Genomic DNA, 23,286 nt, shown 5'->3' with positions numbered 1-23,286 from the left:
AACAAATTCGTTTCAAGAATTTTAGGGAGGACTATACATTTTCTTATAGTTTTACATGTACATGCATCATTTACTATAAACCTCTTTTGGTTGATACCAGGTGAGGTACTTGGTTTATATGTTCTTGACTAACATGAATGGGGAACAGGATTTAGAAGTTCATCACTCTAATCATACTCACCAGAACCCCGTCTCCAAGAGGTATGAAGCAATGTAGAGTAGGAATTGTGTAATATTAAAGGATCAAAAAGAGCCTACTAATAGTGAAGAGCTGTTAGGACTTAAAGTTGGACATATTGGGACGTGTTTTAGTAAAGTAGCTATTGGAATATTGTATGTTGTAGGCCACCAAACATAAAGAAACAAGTAGATTGTGAATGACTTGAGCACATAAAAAAGATTTGTAAAGAGGCCAGAGTGGAAGTAGTAATAAGAGATTTTTACCCAGGGATAGACCAGCAGCATTTAGTGGAAGAGACAAGACTGAAAGATTGTTATGGCTTCGGAACATGATTACTTTTTGACTCAATCTGTATGTCATCCACTATGATGAGCATGATGTTAAGTAACATATGGCTGAATACCTACAAACATTGAAATATGTTGTGTTTTAGTGACAGCGCTTCTAGTGGTGAATAGGAAGGGATGATAACGCTTGTTTTTTTCTTTTTTTGCTGTTTTGTTTGTTTGCTTTTTTAAGGATATTGAGCAGAAGGATTTAGAACGTGATGATTAGAAAGGTCAGATGCAGATCTTTTCTCTTCCCGTGGAGCCGTCGCCATGAAGGTGGAGCTGTGCAGTTTTAGCGGGTACAAGATCTACCCCGGACACGGGAGGCGCTACGCCAGGACCGACTGGAAGGTTTTCCAGTTTCTTAATGCGAAATGCGAGTCGGCTTTCCTTTCCAAGAGGAATCCTCGGCAGATAAACTGGACTGTCCTCTACAGAAGGAAGCACAAAAAGGGACAGTCGGAAGAAATTCAAAAGAAAAGAACCCACCGAGCAGTCAAATTCCAGAGGGCCATTACGGGTGCATCTCTTGCTGATATAATGGCCAAGAGGAATCAGAAACTTGAAGTTAGAAAGGCTCAATGAGAACAAGCTATCAGGGCTGCTAAGGAAGCAAAAAGGGCTAAGCAAGCATCTAAAAAGACTGCGATGGCTGCTGCTAAGGCACCTACAAAGGCAGCACCTAAGCAAAAATTGTGAAGCCTGTGAAAGTTTCAGCTCCCCGAGTTGGTGGAAAACGCTAAACTGGCAGATTCGATTTTTAAATAAAGATTGGATTATTAAAAAAAAAAAGAAAGGTCAGATGCAGGTTTGGACACATCCAGTATTAAGTGGGTAGCATTAGGCAAATCTAGTTTAAGAAAAACAAAGATAATTTTTAGAGTTAGAAAATTTGAGAAGGGCACATATAGATGCATATGAAATATTGTAGCAACTATGACTAAAAAAGGAAACTAAGATTAAAATAAATATGCAATGTTTTAAAGGAAGAAAAATTAGAGGGACAGGCAAATGATTATAGACACCAAACTACTTTGCTGATTCTTTGGTTTCTTATATTTATTGAAAAGAACTGAGGTGTGCACGAGTGTGGGCAGGGAAAACACTGCATTAATGAGAATGAAAAGAATTATGAACTATAAAGTGAATGAAAAGATAAAGGACAAACCTCTTCTGAAGCTCACTGACTATGAGCTAGGATACAGGATCAGAGACTGAAGGAACCGCGTGTTTCCTAGCCTCCAAGTGGTCAGGCCTAATGAAGAGATCAGTTCATCAAGTCTCAGACAAAACAAAGCAAACCTAAGACAGGAACCCTGAGTATGGCCAAAACTAAGAAGGCAGGGACTGTTCAACTATGCCTTAGAGATTTATACTTTCTGGAAAACAGTACATTTCTTGGCAGCTCACAAATTCCACATGTATGTTGGGAAGGCTCTAAGTGTATTTGATTTGTTCAGAAACAGGTGTAATCCATCTAAAACAACGAGGCCATCTATTATTGTAAGCTGAGAGAAAGAGAAGTGAGAAAGAAATCCTCAAAGCAAATGAATGCCAGTGTTGGCACGAAAATCTCCCTGGTCTCATCTGTAGTTACAGCTGAGTAAGTACCAGCAATTTCTGGATACATGTGATTTCACCTGTCAAAGAAACTAAATTAGAAATCTCAGTGTCCAACTTTGCCTGACTAGTAGCTTGTAAGCTTCAGGCACTCTTTGGAGAATATTGAATTCAGAAACTGATGGAAGAATTAAAAATCATACAAAATAAACAAGTTCAAAGGTTTTATATACCTTCAAACTGCCCCTATTGGACTCTGTTCACTGTCTGAAGTATATTTTTCTCATTTTGAAAAATAATTGTTCTTTTTAAAAATCAAACATGTTATAAAGGGAAAGCAACAGAACATACAAATAAAATATTCACAGATTGGAACACACAAAATATTCAGATTCAAGGTGTGTGTAGTACCAAAATAAGAAAAACAAATCCAACAAGCCCATCCAAAAACACAGTATAACTAATGTATTTATTTTGCTTATCATAGGATTAAGTTGGAATAAAACTAAATATGAACAGTGTAATACTCTCAGTATGGGTACCTGCTAAATAATTAAATTTTGCATTTTTTATCATCTGTATATTTATATTGATAAATACATTTATATTTTATAAATATAGCATCTGATAATTTATGTAGAATAATTGCTCAGATAATCTGGTAATGGAAAGAGTTACTTTGCATTCATAAATGCTTTGTACTTACATACTGCAATGCTTTTTAATGGAGGAGAGCCAAGCCATCTGGGGTATATTACTTGGAAGATTGTTTCTCTATATATTACAGCTAAAATCAGTCATGGTACTACTCTTAATAGAAACAAGAATCTGTTTTCTTGACTTCCAGTACACTGCTCTGTTGAATAATATTCTAAGGTTTTATATAGAGAACCAGTAGGGAGTTTATGTTATCCTTATAACCTTAAGAAACAAAAATTGCTTAGAATTAGCCTTAACTATAAGATTAACCTGGAATTGAAAACAGAAAAGGGCTGGCATTAAGAACTGAAACACATAATTAAGAAAGTTAAATCTGTTCCTACACACAGACCATCATTTCATAAAGAATCTTTTTATTAATTAACTTTTAACAACAAGTAATTGTGAAAGTATTACAAATAAATAATTTGGAGGAAATTCTTAAAGGGGTGGTACTAGGAAGTAGCAGGTTTTCTGAGATGTAAGAAAACTGGTAAGTCAAATACGACTTCTAGCTTCAGAGAATGGCTAGGTCCTGGTGCTTTGTTTAAAGTAAATAACCAGTACCTGCCTTGCACTGAAGACTTTCAAAATCCTGAAAAATTATTCTACAGTCTGGAAGCAGAGAATAGGTTTGGCCAACCCAATTCCTAGGGATGTAGATTTGTGAGCAGTTCCACATGTTTCCTGCAGCAGGTATAATTTGTCCATTAATAATGCTCTCTTTCTAACTTTCATAATTCTATAGGAGCCAAAACCAAGAAGAATTACATGCCTAAATATAGGCATGCTATGCCTAGGATACTAAAGAAAAATACTGACTTGTGCCAGTCAATTTATGACTTGAGGCACAGGTTTGATTATCCTTATCTTAATATACACAATAACAAGTGTTAGTGTTGTCCGTAAAATTATAGTAGTGATTGAAACTGCTCAGTTTTGAAAAGAATTATTTGCTTCAGTGTTCAGGAAAGAAGGTAACATCTCACTTTTCGATCTATATTTCCCAGGGAATAGGAGAGACAAGGAATGTAATGTTACAGTGATAGATAATTTTATGCTCCTGAACAGATAATTAGAACATCTATCTCTAAAACAGATTTGGATCAAAAAAAAAAAAAAATGCAAAGCTCAGAAAAATCCAGATGTTAAAACAAAAGAGACGACTTGGAGAATTATAACACTTTGCTAGAACAAGTTGGGTGGGTTCCAGAAATACACGTTTCTTATAGGAGTGGACATTCCCATCCTTCCTCCTCCTCCTTGTGGAACAAGGAATGCCTCATCTGACTGATGAAATTTGGAGAAATCTCTGGCTTCTTGGTTTTGCCACTTCATTAAAAGCCAGTTCAATTCAGGAGCTGGTGTTAGAAACCCAATTGTAACTGTAAGATAAGGCAGTCAGATTTACCAACATGCAGGAAATATTTTGATCCTACCTGACTCCTGTGAGATTTCTCAGATGATTCAAAATCTGTAAGAAGATGGGTGGGGTTGTGACTTTGGAGACCTGAAAAATGTTTTAAGTAAGTAAGTGCCAGGGGTCCTGAAAATATTCCCAGCTTCATTTCTCACAGAAAGCTTCCCCATCATCACAGTTACACTCGTCTTCAGGGGTAACCTAGTGAAGTGTGGCAGTTGGGTTTGGAGCTCACTGCTTAGATTTGGATGCGTCTTCACCTTTGTCACTGGGCAAGTCACGTAACTTCTCTGGCCTTGATTTCCTCATCTGCGAAATGGGGAACATAAGTATATTACCAAGTAATTGTCCCCATAAAGATAGCTTTGTATTCCATTTTGATTTTTTATTTTTTTATTTTTTTTTTTTTTATTTTTTTTTTATTTTTTTATTTTTTTATTATACTTTAAGTTCTAGGGTACATGTGCATGACGTTTATATCATGTATAACTCCCCAATGCAATCCCTCCCTCCTCCCCCCTCCCCATGATAGGCCCCAGTGTGTGATGTTCCCCTTCCCGAGTCCAAGTGATCTCATTGTTCAGTTCCCACCTATGAGTGAGAACATGCGGTGTTTGGTTTCTCTTCTTGTGATAGTTTGCTAAGAATGATGGTTTCCAGCTGCATCCATGTCCCTACAAAGGACGCAAACTCATCCTTTTTGATGGCTGCATAGTATTCCATGGTGTATATGTGCCACATTTTCTAATCCAGTCTGTCACAGATGGACATTTGGGTTGATTCCAAGTCTTTGCTATTGTGAATAGTGCCGCAATAAACAACGTGTGCATGTGTCTTTGTAGTAGAGTAATTTATAATCCTTTGGGTATATACCCAGTAGTGGGATGGCTGGGTCATATGGTACATCTAGTTCTAGATCCTTGAGGAATCGCCATACTGTTTTCCATAATGGTTGAACTAGTTTACAATCCCACCAACAGTGTAAAAGTGTTCCTATTTCTCCACATCCTCTCCAACACCTGTTGTTTCCTGACTTCTTAATGATTGCCATTCTAACTGGTGTGAGATGGTATCTCATTGTGGTTTTGATTTGCATTTCTCTGATGGCCAGTGATGATGAGCATTTTTTCATGTGTCTGTTGGCTGTATGGATGTCTTCTTTTGAGAAATGTCTGTTCATATCCTTTCCCCACTTTTGATGGGGTTGTTTGCTTTTTTCTTGTATATTTGTTTGAGTTCTTGGTAGATTCTGGATATTAGCCCTTTGTCAGATGAGTAGGTTGCAAAAATTTTTTCCCATTCTGTAGGTTGCCTGTTCACTCTGATGGTAGTTTCTTTGGCTGTGCAAAAGCTCTTTAGTTTAATTAGATCCCATGTGTCAATTTTTGCTTTTGCTGCCGTTGCTTTTGGTGTTTTAGACATGAAGTCCTTGCCCATGCCTATGTCCTGAATGGTACTACCTAGATTTTCTTCTAGGGTTTTTATGGTATTAGGTCTAACATTTAAGTCTCTAATCCATCTTGAATTAATTTTCGTATAAGGGGTAAGGAAAGGATCCAGTTTCAGCTTTCTACTTATGGCTAGCCAATTTTCCCAGCACCATTTATTAAATAGGGAATGAATCCTTTCCCCATTTCTTGTTTCTCTCAGGTTTGTCAAAGATCAGATGGCTGTAGATGTGTGGTATTATTTCTGAGGACTCTGTTCTGTTCCATTGGTCTATATCTCTGTTGTGGTACCAGTACCATGCTGTTTTGGTTACTGTAGCCTTGTAGTATAGTTTGAAGTCAGGTAGCGTGACGCCTCCAGCTTTGTCCTTTTGACTTAGGATTGTCTTGGCAATGCGGGCTCTTTTTTGGTTCCATATGAACTTTAAAGCCGTTTTTTCCAATTCTGTGAAGAAAGTCATTGGTAGCTTGATGGGGATGGCATTGAATCTATAAATCACCTGGGCAGTATGGCCATTTTCACGATATTGATTCTTCCTATCCATGAGCATGGTATGTTCTTCCATTTGTTTGTGTCCTCTTTGATTTCACTGAGCAGTGGTTTGTAGTTCTCCTTGAAGAGGTCCTTTACATCCCTTGTAAGCTGGATTCCTAGGTATTTGATTCTCTTTGAAGCAATTGTGAATGGAAGTTGATTCCTGATTTGGCTCTCTGCTTGTCTGTTACTGGTGTATAAGAATGCTTGTGATTTTTGCACATTAATTTTGTATCCTGAGACTTTGCTGAAGTTGCTTATCAGCTTAAGGAGATTTTGGGCTGAGACAATGGGGTTTTCTAAATATACAATCATGTCATCTGCAAACAGGGACAATTTGACTTCTTCTTTTCCTAACTGGATACCCTTGATTTCTTTCTCTTGCCTGATTGCCCTAGCCAGAACTTCCAACACTATGTTGAATAGGAGTGGTGAGAGAGGGCATCCCTGTCTTGTGCCAGTTTTCAAAGGGAATTTTTCCAGTTTTTGCCCATTCAGTATGATATTAGCTGTGGGTTTGTCATAAATAGCTCTTATTATTTTGAGGTACGTTCCATCAATACCAAATTTATTGAGCGTTTTTAGCATAAAGGGCTGTTGAATTTTGTCAAAAGCCTTTTCTGCATCTATTGAGATAATCATGTGGTTCTTGTCTTTGGTTCTGTTTATATGCTGGATTACGTTTATTGATTTGCGAATGTTGAACCAGCCTTGCATCCCAGGGATGAAGCCCACTTGATCATGGTGGATAAGCTTTTTGATGTGCTGCTGAATCCGGTTTGCCAGTATTTTATTGAGGATTTTTGCATCGATGTTCATCAGGGATATTGGTCTAAAATTCTCTCTTTTTGTTGTGTCTCTGCCAGGCTTTGGTATCAGGATGATGTTGGCCTCATAAAAAGAGTTAGGGAGGATTCCCTCTTTTTCTATTGATTGAATAGTTTCAGAAGGAATGGTACCAGCTCCTCCTTGTACCTCTGGTAGAATTCAGCTGTGAATCCATCTGGTCCTGGACTTTTTTTGGTGGGTAGGCTATTAATTGTTGCCTCAATTTCAGAGCCTGCTATTGGTCTATTCAGGGATTCAACTTCTTCCTGGTTTAGTCTTGGGAGAGTGTAAGTGTCCAGGAAATTATCCATTTCTTCTAGATTTTCTAGTTGATTTGCGTAGAGGCATTTATAGTATTCTCTGATGGTAGTTTGTATTTGTGGGTCGGTGGTGATATCCCCTTATCATTTTTTATTGCGTCTATTTGATTCCTCTCTCTTTTCTTCTTTATTAGTCTAGCTAGCGGTCTGTCAATTTTGTTGATCTTTTCAAAAAACCAACTCCTGGATTCATTGATTTTTTGGAGGGTTTTTTGTGTCTCTATCTCCTTCAGTTCTGCTCTGATCTTAGTTATTTCTTGCCTTCTGCTAGCTTTTGAATGTGTTTGCTCTTGCCTCTCTAGTTCTTTTAATTGTGATGTTAGAGTGTCAATTTTAGATCTCTCCTGCTTTCTCTTGTGGGCATTTAGTGCTATAAATTTCCCTCTACACACTGCTTTAAATGTGTCCCAGAGATTCTGGTATGTTGTATCTTTGTTCTCATTGGTTTCAAAGAACATCTTTATTTCTGCTTTCATTTCGTTATGTACCCAGTAGTCATTCAGGAGCAGGTTGTTCAGTTTCCATGTAGTTGAGCGGTTTTGATTGAGTTTCTTAGTCCTGAGTTCTAGTTTGATTGCACTGTGGTCTGAGAGACAGTTTGTTATAATTTCTGTTCTTGTACATTTGCTGAGGAGTGCTTTACTTCCAATTATGTGGTCAATTTTGGAATAAGTGCGATGTGGTGCTGAGAAGAATGTATATTCTGTTGATTTGGGGTGGAGAGTTCTATAGATGTCTATTAGGTCCGCTTGGTGCAGAGATGAGTTCAATTCCTGGATATCCTTGTTAACTTTCTGTCTCGTTGATCTGTCTAATGTTGACAGTGGAGTGTTGAAGTCTCCCATTATTATTGTATGGGAGTCTAAGTCTCTTTGTAGGTCTCTAAGGACTTGCTTTATGAATCTGGGTGCTCCTGTATTGGGTGCATATATATTTAGGAGAGTTAGCTCTTCCTGTTGAATTGATCCCTTTACCATGATGTAATGGCCTTCTTTGTCTCTTTTGATCTTTGATGGTTTAAAGTCTGTTTTATCAGAGACTAGGATTGCAACCCCTGCTTTTTTTTGTTCTCCATTTGCTTGGTAGATCTTCCTCCATCCCTTTATTTTGAGCCTATGTATGTCTCTGCATGTGAGATGGGTCTCCTGAATACAGCAGACTGATGGGTCTTGACTCTTGATCCAGTTTGCCAGTCTGTGTCTTTTAATTGGAGCATTTAGTCCATTGACATTTAAGGTTAATATTGTTATGTGTGAACTTGATCCTGTCATTATGATATTAACTGGTTATTTTGCTCGTTAGTTGATGCAGTTTCTTCCTAGCCTCGATGGTCTTTACATTTTGGCATGTTTTTGCAATGGCTGGTACCGCTTGTTCCTTTCCATGTTTAGGGCTTCCTTCAGGGTCTCTTGTAAGGCAGGCCTGGTGGTGACAAAATCTCTAAGCATTTGCTTATCTGTAAAGGATTTTATTTCTCCTTCACTGATGAAGCTTAGTTTGGCTGGATATGAAATTCTGGTTGAAAATTCTTTTCTTTAAGAACGTTGAATATTGGCCCCCACTCTCTTCTGGCTTGTAGAGTTTCTGCCGAGAGGTCTGCTGTTATTCTGATGGGCTTCCCTTTGTGGGTAACCCGACCTTTCTCTCTGGCTGCCCTTAAGATTTTTTCCTTCATTTCAACTTTGGTGAATCTGGCAATTATGTGTCTTGGAGTTGCTCTTCTGGAGGAGTATCTTTGTGGCGTTCTCTGTATTTCCTGAATTGAATGTTGGCCTGCCCTACTAGGTTGGGGAAGTTCTCCTGGATGATATCCTGAAGAGTGTTTTCCAACTTGGTTCCATTTTCCCCCTCACTTTCAGGCACCCCAATCAGACGTAGATTTGGTCTTTTTACATAATCCCATACTTCTTGCAGGCTTTGTTCATTTCTTTTTCTTCTTTTTCTTTTGGTTTCTCTTCTCGCTTCATTTCATTCATTTGATCCTCAATCGCTGATACTCTTTCTTCCAGTTGATCGAGTCGGTTACTGAAGCTTGTGCATTTGTCACGTATTTCTCGTGTCATGGTTTTCATCTCTGTCATTTCGTTTATGATCTTCTCTGCATTAATTAGTCTAGCTGTCAATTCTTCCACTTTTTTTTCAAGATTTTTAGTTTCTTTGCGCTGGGTACGTAATTCCTCCTTTAGCTCTGAGAGGTTTGATGGACTGAAGCCTTCTTCTCTCATCTCGTCAAAGTCATTCTCTGACCAGCTTTGATCCGTTGCTGGCGATGGGCTGCGCTCCTTTGCAGGGGGAGATGCGCTCTTATTTTTTGAATTTCCAGCTTTTCTGCCCTGCTTCTTCCCCATCTTTGTGGTTTTATCTGTCTCTGGACTTTGATGATGGTGACGTACTGATGGGGTTTGGTATAGGTGTCCTTCCTGTTTGATAGTTTTCCGTCTGACAGTCAGAAGGACTGTCTGTTGGTCTGTTGGAGATTGCTTGAGGTCCACTCCAGACCCTGTTTGCCTGGGTATCAGCAGCAGAGGTTGCCGAAGATAGAATATTGCTGAACAGCGAGTGTACCTGTCTGATTCTTTCTTTGGAAGTTCCTCTCAGGGGTGACGCCACCCTGTGAGGTGTGGGGTGTCAGACTGCCCCTAGTGGGGGATGTCTCCCAGCTAGGCTACTCAGGGGTCAGGGACCCACCTGAGCAGGCAGTCTGTCCGTTCTCGGATCTCAACCTCCGCGTTAGGAGATCCACGGCTCTCCCCAAAGCTGTCAGACAGAGTCGTTCGCGTCTGCACCGCCCCCGCTCTTTCCCTATGGGCTGCAGCTGTGCGCTGTCCGCAGAGGTAGAGTCTACAGAGACAGGCAGGCTTCCTTGAGCTGCTGTGAGCTCCACCCAGTTCGAGCTTCCCAGCGGCTTTGTTTACCTACTTAAGCCTCAGCAATGGCGGGCGCCCCTCCCCCAGCCTCGCTGCTGCCTTGCGGATAGATCGCCGCAGACGGCTGTGTTAGCAGTGAGGGAGGCTCCGTGGGCGTGGGACCCTCCCGGCCAGGTGTGGGATATATTCTCCTGGTGTGCCTGTTTCCTTAAAGCGCAGTATTGGGGTGGGAGTTACCCGATTTTCCAGGTGTGTGTCTCAGTTCCCCTGGCTAGGAAAAAGGGATTCCTTTCCCCCTTGCGCTTCCAGGTGAGGCGATGCCTCGCCCTGCTTCAGCTCACGCTGGTCAGGCTGCAGCAGCTGACCAGCACCGATTGTCCGGCACTCCCTAGAGAGATGACCCCAGTACCTCAGTTGAAAATGCAGAAATCACGGTCTTCTGTGTCGCTCGCGCTGGGAGTTGGAGACTGGAGCTGTTCCTATTCGGCCATCTTGCTCCGCCCCCATTTTGATTATTTTAATACTCCTTAATGTTAAATACTCCTTCATAATATTGGGGAATACAGCAAGTCCAGCATTTCTAAAATGATTGCCTCATTCCTTCTAACAGATATCAAAAAGTACTACTGTTAGAGATGTGAAATCATATCACTCTCATCTGACAGGCCTGAGACAAGGTATATCATCTATCCCATCCTCTTACAAGTATGTCAGTTTTTTATTGCTGCTTTACAAATTACCAGAAACTTAGTGGCTTCCAACAACACAAAGTTATTCTCTTACTGTAAATTCTGTAGGTCAGACATTTGAAATGGGTTTCACTGGGCTAAAATCATGGAGTTGACAGCGTTGCGTTTTTCTCTGGATCTAGGGGAAAATCTAATGCCTTTCCTTTTCCAGCTTTTAGACACTGTCTGCATTCCTTGGCTCACGACTTGTTCCTCCACCATCTTTTTCATAAGTCACATCTTCCTCTGACTTCTGTCTCTCTCTTCCACTTTTAAGAACCCTTGTGATCATATTAGAACCATCAGGATAATCCTCCCATCTCAAGATCCTTAACTTAATCACATCTGCAAAGCTCCCTTTTCCACGCAACCTAATGTAATCACAGGCTCAGTAAATTTATTTGTAGTCACCTTCAGGGGACTGTTATTCTGCCATACATAACAGGTAAAGAAACTGAGGCCCAGGGAAGTTAAGTGACATTCTAATCTTCACACTCAGTGCATAGTGGGACTAAAGCCCATGTTTCTTTATAAATTTTTTTATTGATACATGATACTTGTACATATATATGAGGTGCATGTGATATTTTGTTACACGCATGGAATGGGTAATAATCAGGTAGGGCATACAGGGTATCCATCACTGAAGTGTTCATCTTCTCTAAGTGTTAGGAAAATTTCAAGTTCTCCTTTCTAGCCATTTTGAAACACATATACATGTTGTTAATTATAGTCACTATACTCTGCTATTGAATATTAGAACTTATTCCTTTGATCTGACTGTATGTTTGCACCCATTAACCAACCTCTCTTCATTACCCTCCTCCCACCCCACACACACTTCCCAACCTCTGGTGTCTATTATTCTACTTTCTACCTCCATGAGATGAACAATTTAGCTCCCACATATAAGAACATGCAATATTTGTATTTCTGTGTCTAGCTGATTTCACTTCACTAATGACCTCCAGTTCTATTGTGTTGCTGCAATTGACAGTATTTCATTCATTCTTAGTCAAATAAATATTCCATTGTGTATATACACATTTTCATGATCGTTTGATGTGCTGATGGACACAGGTTGCTATTGTGAAGTGTTGCAATAAATATGGGGGTGCAGGTATCCCTCTGATACACTGGTTTCTTTTCTATTGGATAAATTCTTAGTAGTAGGATTGCTGGATCAAATGGTAGATCTGTTTTTAGTTTATTTTTTAGAAAGCTTCATACTGTTTTCCATAGTGGCTGCACTAACTTACATTTCCACCAGAAGTGTACAGGAGTTCCCTTTTCTGTGCATCCTCACTAGCATTTTTTTGTCTTTTTGATAATAGCCATTCCAAATAGAGTAAGATGGCATCTCATTGTGGTTTTGATTTGCATTTCCCTGATGAATGATTTGAGCATCTCTTCATATATCTGTTGGCCATTTGTACATCTTTTTGAGAAACGCTGACTGATGCCTTTTCCCACATTTTAATGAGAGGATGATGATATTATTTTACTGTTGAGGTGTTTGAGTTCCCTGTATATTCTGGATATTGATCACTTGTCAGAAGAATAGATTGCAAGTATTTTCTTCCATACAACAGGTTGTCTCTTCACTCTGTTGATTGTCTGCTTTGCTGTGCAGAAGTTTTTAGTTTCATATAGTTCAATTTATTTTTATTTTTGTTATCTGTGCTTTTGAAGTCTTTGCCTAGACCAATGTCCTCAAATGTTTTCTCTGTTTTCTTCTAGTAGATTAATAGTTTCAGGTCATAGGTTTAGGTCTTTCATCCATTGTGAGCTGATTTTTGTATACAGTGGGAGACAGGAATCCAGTTTCATTTTTCTACATATAGATATCCAATTTTTCCAGCACCATTTATTGAAGAACGTGTCCTTTCCCCAATATATATTCTTGCCATGTCTGTCAAAAATCCGTTGGCTATAAATATATCGATTTATTTCTGGGTTCTCTATTCTCTCCATATTGGTCCGTGTTTTTATACCATTGCATGCTGTTTTTGTTTTTATAGCCTTGTAACATATTTTGAAGTCAGGTAGTGTGATGCCTCCAACTTTGTTCCTTTTGCTCGGGATTGCTATGCTCTTTTTAGGCTTCATATAATATTTAGGATTGATTTTTCTAATTCTGTGAAGAAAGACATTGGTATTTTGCCAGGGACTGCACTAAATCTGTCGATTTGGGCAGTATCTTCTTTTAACCATACCGATTTTTCCAATACATTAAAATGGAATGTCTTTTCATTTCTTTGTGTCCTCTTCAATTTCTTTCATCAGTGTTTTGTATTTTTCCTTATAGAGGTCTTTCACATTCTTTGCTAAATTTATTCCAAGGTATTTTATTTTTTGTAGCTGTTGTAAATGGGATTGCCATCTTGATTTCTCAGTTCATTGTTGGTGCATAGAAACAATACTGATTTTTTAATGTTGATTTTTGTATCCTGCAACTTTACTGAATTTATCAGATCTATAACCCTTTTGGTGAAGTCTTTAGGTTTTCCTAGCTATAAGATATCATTTTTAAAGAGGTACAATTTGAATTCCTCTTTTCCAATTGGGAAGCATTTTATTTCTATCTCTTACCTAGTTGCTTTATCTAGGACTTCCAGGACTATGTTGAATAGGAGCAGTAAAAGTGAGAATCCTTGTCTACTTTCAGTTCTTAGAAGAAAGGCTTTAGCTTTTCCCATTCAGTATAGTGTTAGCTGTGTTACCATATATGGCCTTTATTACGTCAAGATACACTCCTTCTATGCCTAGTTTGTTATTTTTTATCATGAAGAGATGTTAAGATTTATCAAATGATCTTTCTGAACGAGATTCCCATTGTCCCTACCTACTATCCAGCGAAACCACAGCCAAGGGAACGGGCTTGGCAGAATCAGCGGGGAAAGAAGACCCTGTTGAGCTTGACTCTAGTCTGGCACTGTGAAGAGACATGAGAGGTGTAGAATAAGTGGGAGGCCTCGGCCGCCGGTGAAATACCACTACTCTTATCGTTTTTTCACTTACCCGGTGAGGCGGGGGGGCGAGCCCCGAGGGGCTCTCGCTTCTGGCGCCAAGCGCCCGGCCGCGCGCACAAGAGACCCTGAAGGAAGCCCTAAACATGGAAAGGAACAACCGGTACCAGCCATTGCAAAAACATGCCAAATGTAAAGACCATCGAGGCTAGGAAGAAACTGCATCAACTAACGAGCAAAATAACCAGTTAATATCATATGACAGGATCAAGTTCACACATAAAAATATTACCTTAAATGTCAATGGACTAAATGCTCCAATTACAAGACACAGACTGGCAAACTGGATAAAGAGTCAAGACCCATCAGTCTGCTGTATTCAGGAGACCCATCTCACATGCAGAGACATACATAGGCTCAAAATAAAGGATGGAGGAAGATCTACCAAGCAAATGGAGAACAAAAAAAGCAGGGGTTGCAATCCTAGTCTCTGATAAACAGACTTTAAACCATCAAAGATCAAAAGAGACAAAGAAGGCCATTACATCATGGTAAAGGGATCAATTCAACAGGAAGAGCTAACTCTTCTAAATATATATGCACCCAATACAGGAGCACCCAGATTCATAAAGCAAGTCCTTAGAGACCTACAAAGAGACTTAGACTCCCATACAATAACAATGGGAGACTTCAACACTCCACTGTCAACATTAGACAGATCAACGAGACAGAAAGTTAACAAGGATATCCAGGAATTCAACTCATCTCTGCACCAAGCAGACCTAATAGACATCCATAACTCTCCACCCCAAATCAACAGAATATACATTCTTCTCAGCACCACATCGCACTTATTCCAAAATTGACCACATAATTGGAAGTAAAGCACTCCTCAGCAAATGTAAAAGAACAGAAATTATAACAAACTGTCTCTCAGACCACAGTGCAATCAAACTAGAACTCAGGACTAAGAAACTCAATCAAAACCACTCAACTACATGGAAACTGAACAACCTGCTCCTGAATGACTACTGGGTACATAACGAAATGAAGCAGAAATAAAGATGTTCTTTGAAACCAATGAGAACAAAGATACAACATACCAGAATCTCTGGGACACATTTAAAGCAGTGTGTAGAGGGAAATTTATAGCACTAAATGCCCACAAGAGAAAGCAGGAAAGATCTAAAATTGACACTCTAACATCACAATTAAAAGAACTAGAGAGGCAAGAGCAACACATTCAAAAGCTAGCAGAAGGCAAGAAATAACTAAGATCAGAGCAGAACTGAAGGAGATAGAGACACAAAAAACCCTCAAAAAATCAATGAATCCAGGAGTTGTTTTTTGAAAAGATCAACAAAATTGACAGACCGCTAGCTAGACTAATAAAGAAGAAAAGAGAGAGAATCAAATAGACGCAATAAAAAATGATAAAGGGGATATCACCACTGACCCACAGAAATACAAACACCATCAGAGAATACTATAAATGCCTCTACGCAAATCAACTAGATAATCTAGAAGAAATGGATAATTTCCTGGACACTTACACTCTCCCAAGACTAACCAGGAAGAAGTTGAATCCCTGAATAGACCATAGCAGGCTTGAATGAAATTGCAACAATTAATAGCCTACCCACAAAAAAGTCCAGGACCAGATGGATTCACAGCTGAATTCTACCAGAGGTACAAGGAGGAGCTGGTACCATTCCTTCTGAAACTATCTCAATCAATAGAAAAAGAGGAGTCCTCCCTAACTCATTTTATGAGGCCAACATCATCCTGATACCAAAGCCTGGCAGAGACACAACAAAAAAAGAGATTTTAGACCAATATCCCTGATGAACATCGATGCAAAAATCCTCAATAAAATACTGGCAAACCGGATTCAGCAGCACATCAAAAAGCTTATCCACCATGATCAAGTGGGCTTCATCCCTGGGATGCAAGGCTGGTTCAACATTCGCAAATCAATAAACAATCCAGCATATCAACAGAACCAAAGACAAGAACCACATGATTATCTCAATAGATGCAGAAAAGGCTTTTGACAAAATTCATAGCCCTTCATGCTAAAAACGCTCAATAAATTCGGTATTGATGGAACGTACCTCAAAATAATAAGAGCTATTTATGACAAACCCACAGCTATATCATACTGAATGGGCAAAAACTGGAAAAATTCCCTTTGAAAACTGGCACAAGACAGGGATGCCCTCTCTCACCACTCCTATTCAACATAGTGTTGGAAGTTCTGGCTAGGGCAATCAGGCAAGAGAAAGAAATCAAGGGTATCCAGTTAGGAAAAGAGAAGTCAAATTGTCCCTGTTTGCATGACATGATTGTATATTTAGAAAACCCCATTGTCTCAGCCCAAAATCTCCTTAAGCTGATAAGCAACTTCAGCAAAGTCTCAGGATACAAAATTAATGTGCAAAAATCACAAGCATTCTTATACACCAGTAACAGACAAGCAGAGAGCCAAATCAGGAATGAACTTCCATTCACAATTGCTTCAAAGAGAATAAAATACCTAGGAATCCAACTTACAAGGGATGTAAAGGACCTCTTCAAGGAGAACTACAAACCACTGCTCAGTGAAATCAAAGAGGACACAAACAAATGGAAGAACATACCATGCTCATGGATAGGAAGAATCAATATCGTGAAAATGGCCATACTGCCCAAGGTATTTATAGATTCAATGCCATCCCCATCAAGCTACCAATGAGTTTCTTCACAGAATTGGAACAAACGGCTTTAAAGTTCATATGGAACCAAAAAGAGCCCACATTGCCAAGACAATCCTAGGTCAAAAGGACAAAGCTGGAGGCGTCACGCTACCTGACTTCAAACTATACTACAAGGCTACAGTAACCAAAACAGCATGGTACTGGTACCACAACAGAGATATAGACCAATGGAACAGAACAGAGTCCTCAGAAATAATACCACACATCTACAGCCATCTGATTTGACAAACCTGAGAGAAACAAGACATAGGGAAAGGATTCCCTATTTAATAAATGGTGCTGGGAAAATTGGCTAGCCATAAGTAGAAAGCTGAAACTGGATCCTTTCCTTACCCCTTATACGAAAATTAATTCAAGATGGATTAGAGACTTAAATGTTAGACCTAATACCATAAAAACCCTAGAAGAAAATCTAGGTAGTACCATTCAGGACATAGGCATGGGCAAGGACTTCATGTCTAAAACACCAAAAGCAACGGCAGCAAAAGCAAAATTGACACATGGGATAATTAACTAAAGAGCTTTTGCACAGCTAAAGAAACTACCATCAGAATGAACAGACAACCTACAGAATGAGAGAAAATTTTTGCAACCTAGTCATCTGACAAAGGGCTAATATCCAGAATCTACAAAGAACTCCAACAATATACAAGAAAAAAACAAACACCCCATCAAAAGTGGGGAAAGGATATGAACAGACATTTCTCAAAGAAGACATCCATACAGCCAACAGACACATGAAAAAATGCTCATCATCACTCGCCATCAGAGAAATGCAAATCAAAACTACAATGAGATACCATCTCACACCAGTTAGAATGGCAATCATTAGGTCAGGAAACAACAGGTGTTGGAGAGGATGTGGAGAAATAGGAACACTTTTACACTGTTGGTGGGATTGTAAACTAGTTCAACCATTATGGAAAACAGTATGGCGATTCCTCAAGGATCTAGAACTAGATGTACCATATGACCCAGCCATCCCACTACTGGGTATATACCCAAAGGATTATAAATTACTCTACTACAAAGACACATGCACACGTATGTTTATTGCGGCACTATTCACAATAGCAAAGACTTGGAATCAACCCAAATGTCCATCTGTGACAGACTGGATTAAGAAAATGTGGCACATATACACCATGGAATACTATGCAGCCATAAAAAAGGATGAGTTTGTGTCCTTTGTAGGGACATGGATGCAGCTGGAAACCATCATTCTTAGCAAACTATCACAAGAAGAGAAAATCAAACACCACATGTTCTCACTCATAGGTGGGAACTGAACAATGAGATCACTTGGACTCGGGAAGGGGAACATCACACACTGGGGCCTATCATGGGGAATGGGGAGGAGAGAGGGATTGCTTTGGGGAGTTATACATGATATAAACATCATGCACATGTACCCTAGAACTTAAAGTATAATAAAAAAAAAAAAATGATCTTTCTGTATCTATTGAGATGATTGTATGGTTTTGTTATTTATTCTGTTGATGTGATATATCATGTCTAGTGATTTCCATATGTTGAACCATTTTTGCATCACTGGGATAAATTTCACTCGATCATGGTGTATCATTTTTTGGATGTGCTGTTGTTCTGTTCAGGTTTTCTATTTCTTCCTGATTCAATCTTGGTAGGTTGTATGTGTCCAGGAATTTATCTATTTTCTTTAGGTTTTTCCAGTTTGTTAGCATATAGGTGTTTATGATAGTCACTGATGATCTTGTGTATTTCTGTGCTATCAATTGTTCTGTTTCCTTTTTTTTTTCTGATTTTGGTTTTTTGCATCTTCTCTATTTCTTAGTGGGTTTAGCTAGTGGCTTGAGATTTTTCTTTCCAGAAAAACATTTTTTTCATTATTTGTATTTTTTTGTCTCTATTTTTAGTTCTGCTCTGATCTTTATTATTTCTTTCCTTCTACTAATTTTGAATTTGGTTTATTCTTGCTTTTCTAGTTTCTTGGAGTGCATCATTAGATTGTTCACTTGAAATCTACTTTTTTGCACAATTATTGCTATGAACTTCCCTCTTAGTACTGCTGTTGCTGTATTCCATAGATTTTGGGAAGCTTTGTTTCAATTTTCATTTGTTTCAAGAAATTGTTTTATTTTCTCCTTAATTTCTTCCTTGACACAATGGTCATTCAGGAGCATATTGTTTCGTTTCTATGCATTTATAGAGTTTCCAAAGTTCCTCTTGATCCTGATTTCTAATATTATTCCATTGTGATCTCAGCAGATGTTTGATATAATTTTGCTTTTAAAAAATGTGTTGAGACATGTTTTGTGGCCTAACACATAGTCTATCCTGAAGAATGTTCCATGTGCTGACATGAATGTGTATTTTGTAGCTGTTGGAAGGAATGTTCTATGTCTGTTATGTATATTTGATCTAATGTGCAATTTAAATCCACTTTTTAAAAATTTTCTGTCTAGATGATCTAATGCTGAGAGTGGGGTGAAGTCCCCAACTATTACTGATCAGAGTCTATTCTCCCTTTAAATCTAATATTTGCTTTATATATTTGGGTGTTCTGGTGTTACATGCATATATGTTTAGAATTATATCCTCTTGCTAAATTGTTTCATTTATTATTATATAAGGACCTTATCTCTTTTTACTGTTTTAAAGTCTGTTTTATCTAATATAAGTGTAACTACTCCTGGTTACTATTGGTTTCCACTTGCAGGCAATGTCTTTTTCCACATCCTTACTTTCAGTCTGTATGTGCCTCTATAGGTGAGGTGAGGTTCTTGTAGGCAAGATATATTTGATGTTTTTAAAATCTATCCAGCCAGTGTTTATCTTTTAAGTGGAAAGATTAATCCATTTACTCTCAAAGTTACTATTGATATATGAGGTCTTATTTCTGTCATTTGATGAATTGATTTCTTGGGGTTTAATATCTTTTGTTCCTTTTCCTCTTATCATTGTGGTTTGGTGCTTTTCTTTTAAAATGGTAACATTTTAATTTTTTTTCTTATTTGTATGTTTACCAGTGGGTTTTATACTTTTTATATTCCATGAAGGTACATATTGTTCTTTCACTTCCAAATGTAGGACTTCCTTAAGCATTTCTTGTAGGACTGGTCTAGTGCTGATGAATTCCCTCAGCTTTTGATTTTCTGTGAAGGAGTTTATATCACCTTTATTTAAGAAGGCTAACTTTGCTGGCTAAAGCATCTTTGGCTGGTAGTCCTTTCCTTTCAGCAATTTGGATATGTCATTCCATTATCTCCTGGCTGTAAGGTTTCTGCAGAGAAATATGCTATTATCTGATTGAGGTTCTCCTTTAAGTGACTAGATGCTTTCCTTCTAGTTTTTAGAAGTCTCTTTGTCTTTGACTTTTGACAGTTTTACTATGTGATCTAAAGATGACTTTTTTGAATTGCATGTATTTGGGGAACTCTGAGTTTCTGGTATCAGAGTGTCTAAATATCTTGCCGGACTGGGGAAGTTTCAGCTATTATTTCATGAAGTAGGTTTTTTATCCCTTTGGTTTTATCTTAGCCTTCTGGAATGCCAAAAATTCAAATATTTGGTCACTTTATGGCATCCTATATGTCATGTAGGCTTTATTCTTTTCTATTTTTTGTCTTATTGAATTATTTCAAAAAACCTGTTTTCAAGTTCTGAAGTTCTTTCTTTTGCTTGATCTAGTCAATTGTTGAAGCTCTTGAATGTATTTTTCATTTCAATGAATTCATCTGTTCCAGGATTTGTTTGGTTCTTTTTCATGATATGTATCTCTTTGGTAACTTTCTCATTTATATCCTGAATTATTTTCCTGACTTATTCATATTATTTGTGACTTATTTGTATTTATCTGTGTATTTGAGTTCCTTTAATATCTTTATTTTGATTTTTGTGTGTTTTCTTTTTCTTTTTGGTTACATCCATGGTGTTGGGTAGGCATTGATTTTCTCTGTGTGCAATAGTGTAGGCTCCATATACTTTATTTGGCTAAATATCATCAGTGGCATCTGCTATTTCATTCATGTCTTAATGTGCGGTTGTTAGTGGAGGCTGTTGTGAAGTTTTTCTGGGAGCAGGAACACTAGGTGGGCCAGTCCTCAGGCCCCAGTGGTCACAGCAGTGTGCTGAGTATGACTGTTTTGGGGCCCTAGGGTAGTATGCAGGCATTGTTGTTAGCAGATCCATGCAAGTTGATTCTTGCACCACCAGTGGGATTGCCAGCAATCATTCAGGTATGTGGGCAGGTCCTTGGGACCCTAGGCAGCAGGCATGGCATGAGTGATGGCAGTGGAAGTGGCAGGACAACCTTCTGGCTCCTAAGCAATCTGCATTGGTGTTGGCAGTGTCTGTGATGAGCTCGCAGGGCCAGGCGTACAAGTGGTACCTGTAGGTGGGTGCCAGCTGTGGTGGTAGTTTCAGGTTCGGTGGGCCTGTCTTCAAGGCCCCAAGAGGACTGCTGAGGTGCCAATAGTGAGAGACTGAACAGTCCACAGGCTCCTGGACAGCATGCTCAGACACTGGGTAGGAGGTGGGGACTCAAAGTCATGTATGATGGACCTGTCCTCAACCCAGCCAGCTTTTGGGTGCTAAGGTGGGAAGGGGTGGGGTGATCCCCAAGCCCCTGGTGGAGTGATTGGGTATGGGTGGTATTGGCTATACTATAGCCTTGTTGCTGGGGAAGGCAGAATTGCTTTCAGTGTCAGTAGCCATAGACAGGCAGCTGGGGATGCATGCTTTGGCCCCTTTTGTGACTGCAAGCAGTGAAGCCTAACTTTGGGGCACTTGTAAATGCATAGCAGCCCCTGTGCTGGCGAAGGGGGAGCAGGGTTACTGCCAGTGGAGCATGCTTTGGTACTCAGTGGCAGCAGCCTGCAGGTAGGGGGAGTTTGTCCTCAGGGCACATGAAAATGTATGGTGACCTTGCTGCCAGGGACTGTGGGGTCATTGTGAATGTATTGTGCTTTGGCCCTGGCAGCAGCAGCCAACAGTGTCAGTGGCTGCAGGCAGGGGATGTCAATGGGGCACTAGGGATGTGGAGATACAGAGTTGTAGAGCCCCATGGCTGAATGCAGTCTGGTTGGGGCTTGGCTTTCAAAATGGTGCTGTGCTGTAGTTGCTTAAGACTCAGGGGGTGTGTGGGACCCTGTGTGAGCTTTCTCTGGAGCAATGCCTTCATGCAGTCTCCAGGCAGCTTTCTGTGTTACTCTCAGAGGCTGCAAGGGTTGAGTGGCTCTCCTGTGGTTAGAATTCCAGGAGTCCACAGTGTGAATGTGGATCTTCTGGGGTCTCTGACTTACTCTTTCCCTGCATTGGGAAGCTTCTTTGGGCTCCCAGCTAATCTCAGCTGAGCAGACTGTCTCACTTACCTCAGCTTTTTTGCCTTAGGTATTTCCTGTCATTTCTCTGTTGAGTTCTGGAGTTCTCTTAGATGATCGATTTGGACTGCGATTGTCTACTCACTGTTTTGATTCTTCTTTGTGAGGTAGGTGAGTACCAGATGCTTCTAGTCAGCTATCTTGAGGCACCCCTTCCCATGTGTCTTACTTTCTAGGTCTCTGATCTTTCTAGTATGCTTGACTGAAAAAAAAAATCTCACATTTGACTGTTTAGTAAATCAAGGACGGCAGTCAACATGAGGTTTATGCTATTACATACTGTTTTGACTCTTTCTTAGGGTTAATGAAAATAACTCAGGATGTTTGGAAGGGTGTACATTTTAGTTACAGAAAGGATCAGGTAGATCTATTCTACTAATTCAAGTACAAAAGGTCATAGGCTAGAGAAGTGGTTATAACATAAAATCTAAGCTTGCCTAGTGTTATTACAATATGCAAATCTAATAATTGAAGAAAGAGGGTTATCAAACTTAGAAGGTTAAGAGAGCAGACTCAAATGAGCTATAATGTCAACAAATTCATATTTCCTATGTTTAGAAGAGTGTCACTTGTCCTTCAAAATGCTTGTTTTCTTAGAGACTGAGAATACTATTTCTCTTTTCATGCAACTGGAAGAAAATTCTGTGAATAATTCAAATAAAGTGCAGAGCATGGTCTCCATTCTTGTGGAGTTTGCAGTACAACCATTAATGCAAAAACAAAAGAAAATGAATAATTAGAGAAAAATTAAATGAAATTCATATGTGTTATTAGCTATAAGCACAATTGCTTCAGAGAAAAAGGGGGATCACTGGGCTAGAGTGGCCAGAGAAGCCTTTATGGTAGAGGTCGAATTAAATTTGGCCTTGAAATCAGGAATACAAGCTTCAAAAATATTCACATCCTTGGTCTCAGTAAATCCAATAAGAATCCAGCCAAAGAAATCACAAATGAAGCCAAATACATCTTAGCACACCTTGTGAAAAATCCTGAATGCCTCTCAAATGGAGGAATGGTCAAATAAATTATAGTAGAGGAATACATAGGAATAGTATATGGCTATTGAAATGATGTTTTTGAAGAATTATTCATGATTGAAAAATGCTTATATTATATTGTTAAGCCAATAAAAAGGATAATACACAACTTTCTACTGTATTTGTAAAGATTTATTATTTCAACAAAGACTCTTTAAAAGTCAATAAAATGTATTATATTTCTAGTAGAAAGAGAGTAATACAGACACTTGCCTCAGAGACCAGAAAAGTTACAGCAGAGGTTGTCTT

General features: G+C 39.1%; 1 pseudogene across 1 annotated transcript; it reads left to right on the top strand.

The window, feature by feature from the left end:
- Positions 1 to 746: 746 nt before the first annotated feature.
- On the top strand, positions 747 to 1,290 carry LOC117077660 (annotated as a pseudogene). The gene has a single exon (XR_004434825.1). The product of XR_004434825.1 is annotated as a 60S ribosomal protein L24-like (transcript).
- Positions 1,291 to 23,286: the final 21,996 nt, after the last annotated feature.

Source organism: Trachypithecus francoisi, unplaced genomic scaffold (assembly GCF_009764315.1).
Source record: "Trachypithecus francoisi isolate TF-2019V2 unplaced genomic scaffold, Tfra_2.0 Lachesis_group6, whole genome shotgun sequence".
Taxonomy (NCBI): Eukaryota; Metazoa; Chordata; class Mammalia; order Primates; family Cercopithecidae; genus Trachypithecus; species Trachypithecus francoisi.
The sequence above is the reverse complement of the archived record's forward strand: the minus strand, read 5'-3'. Positions and strand labels throughout refer to the sequence as shown.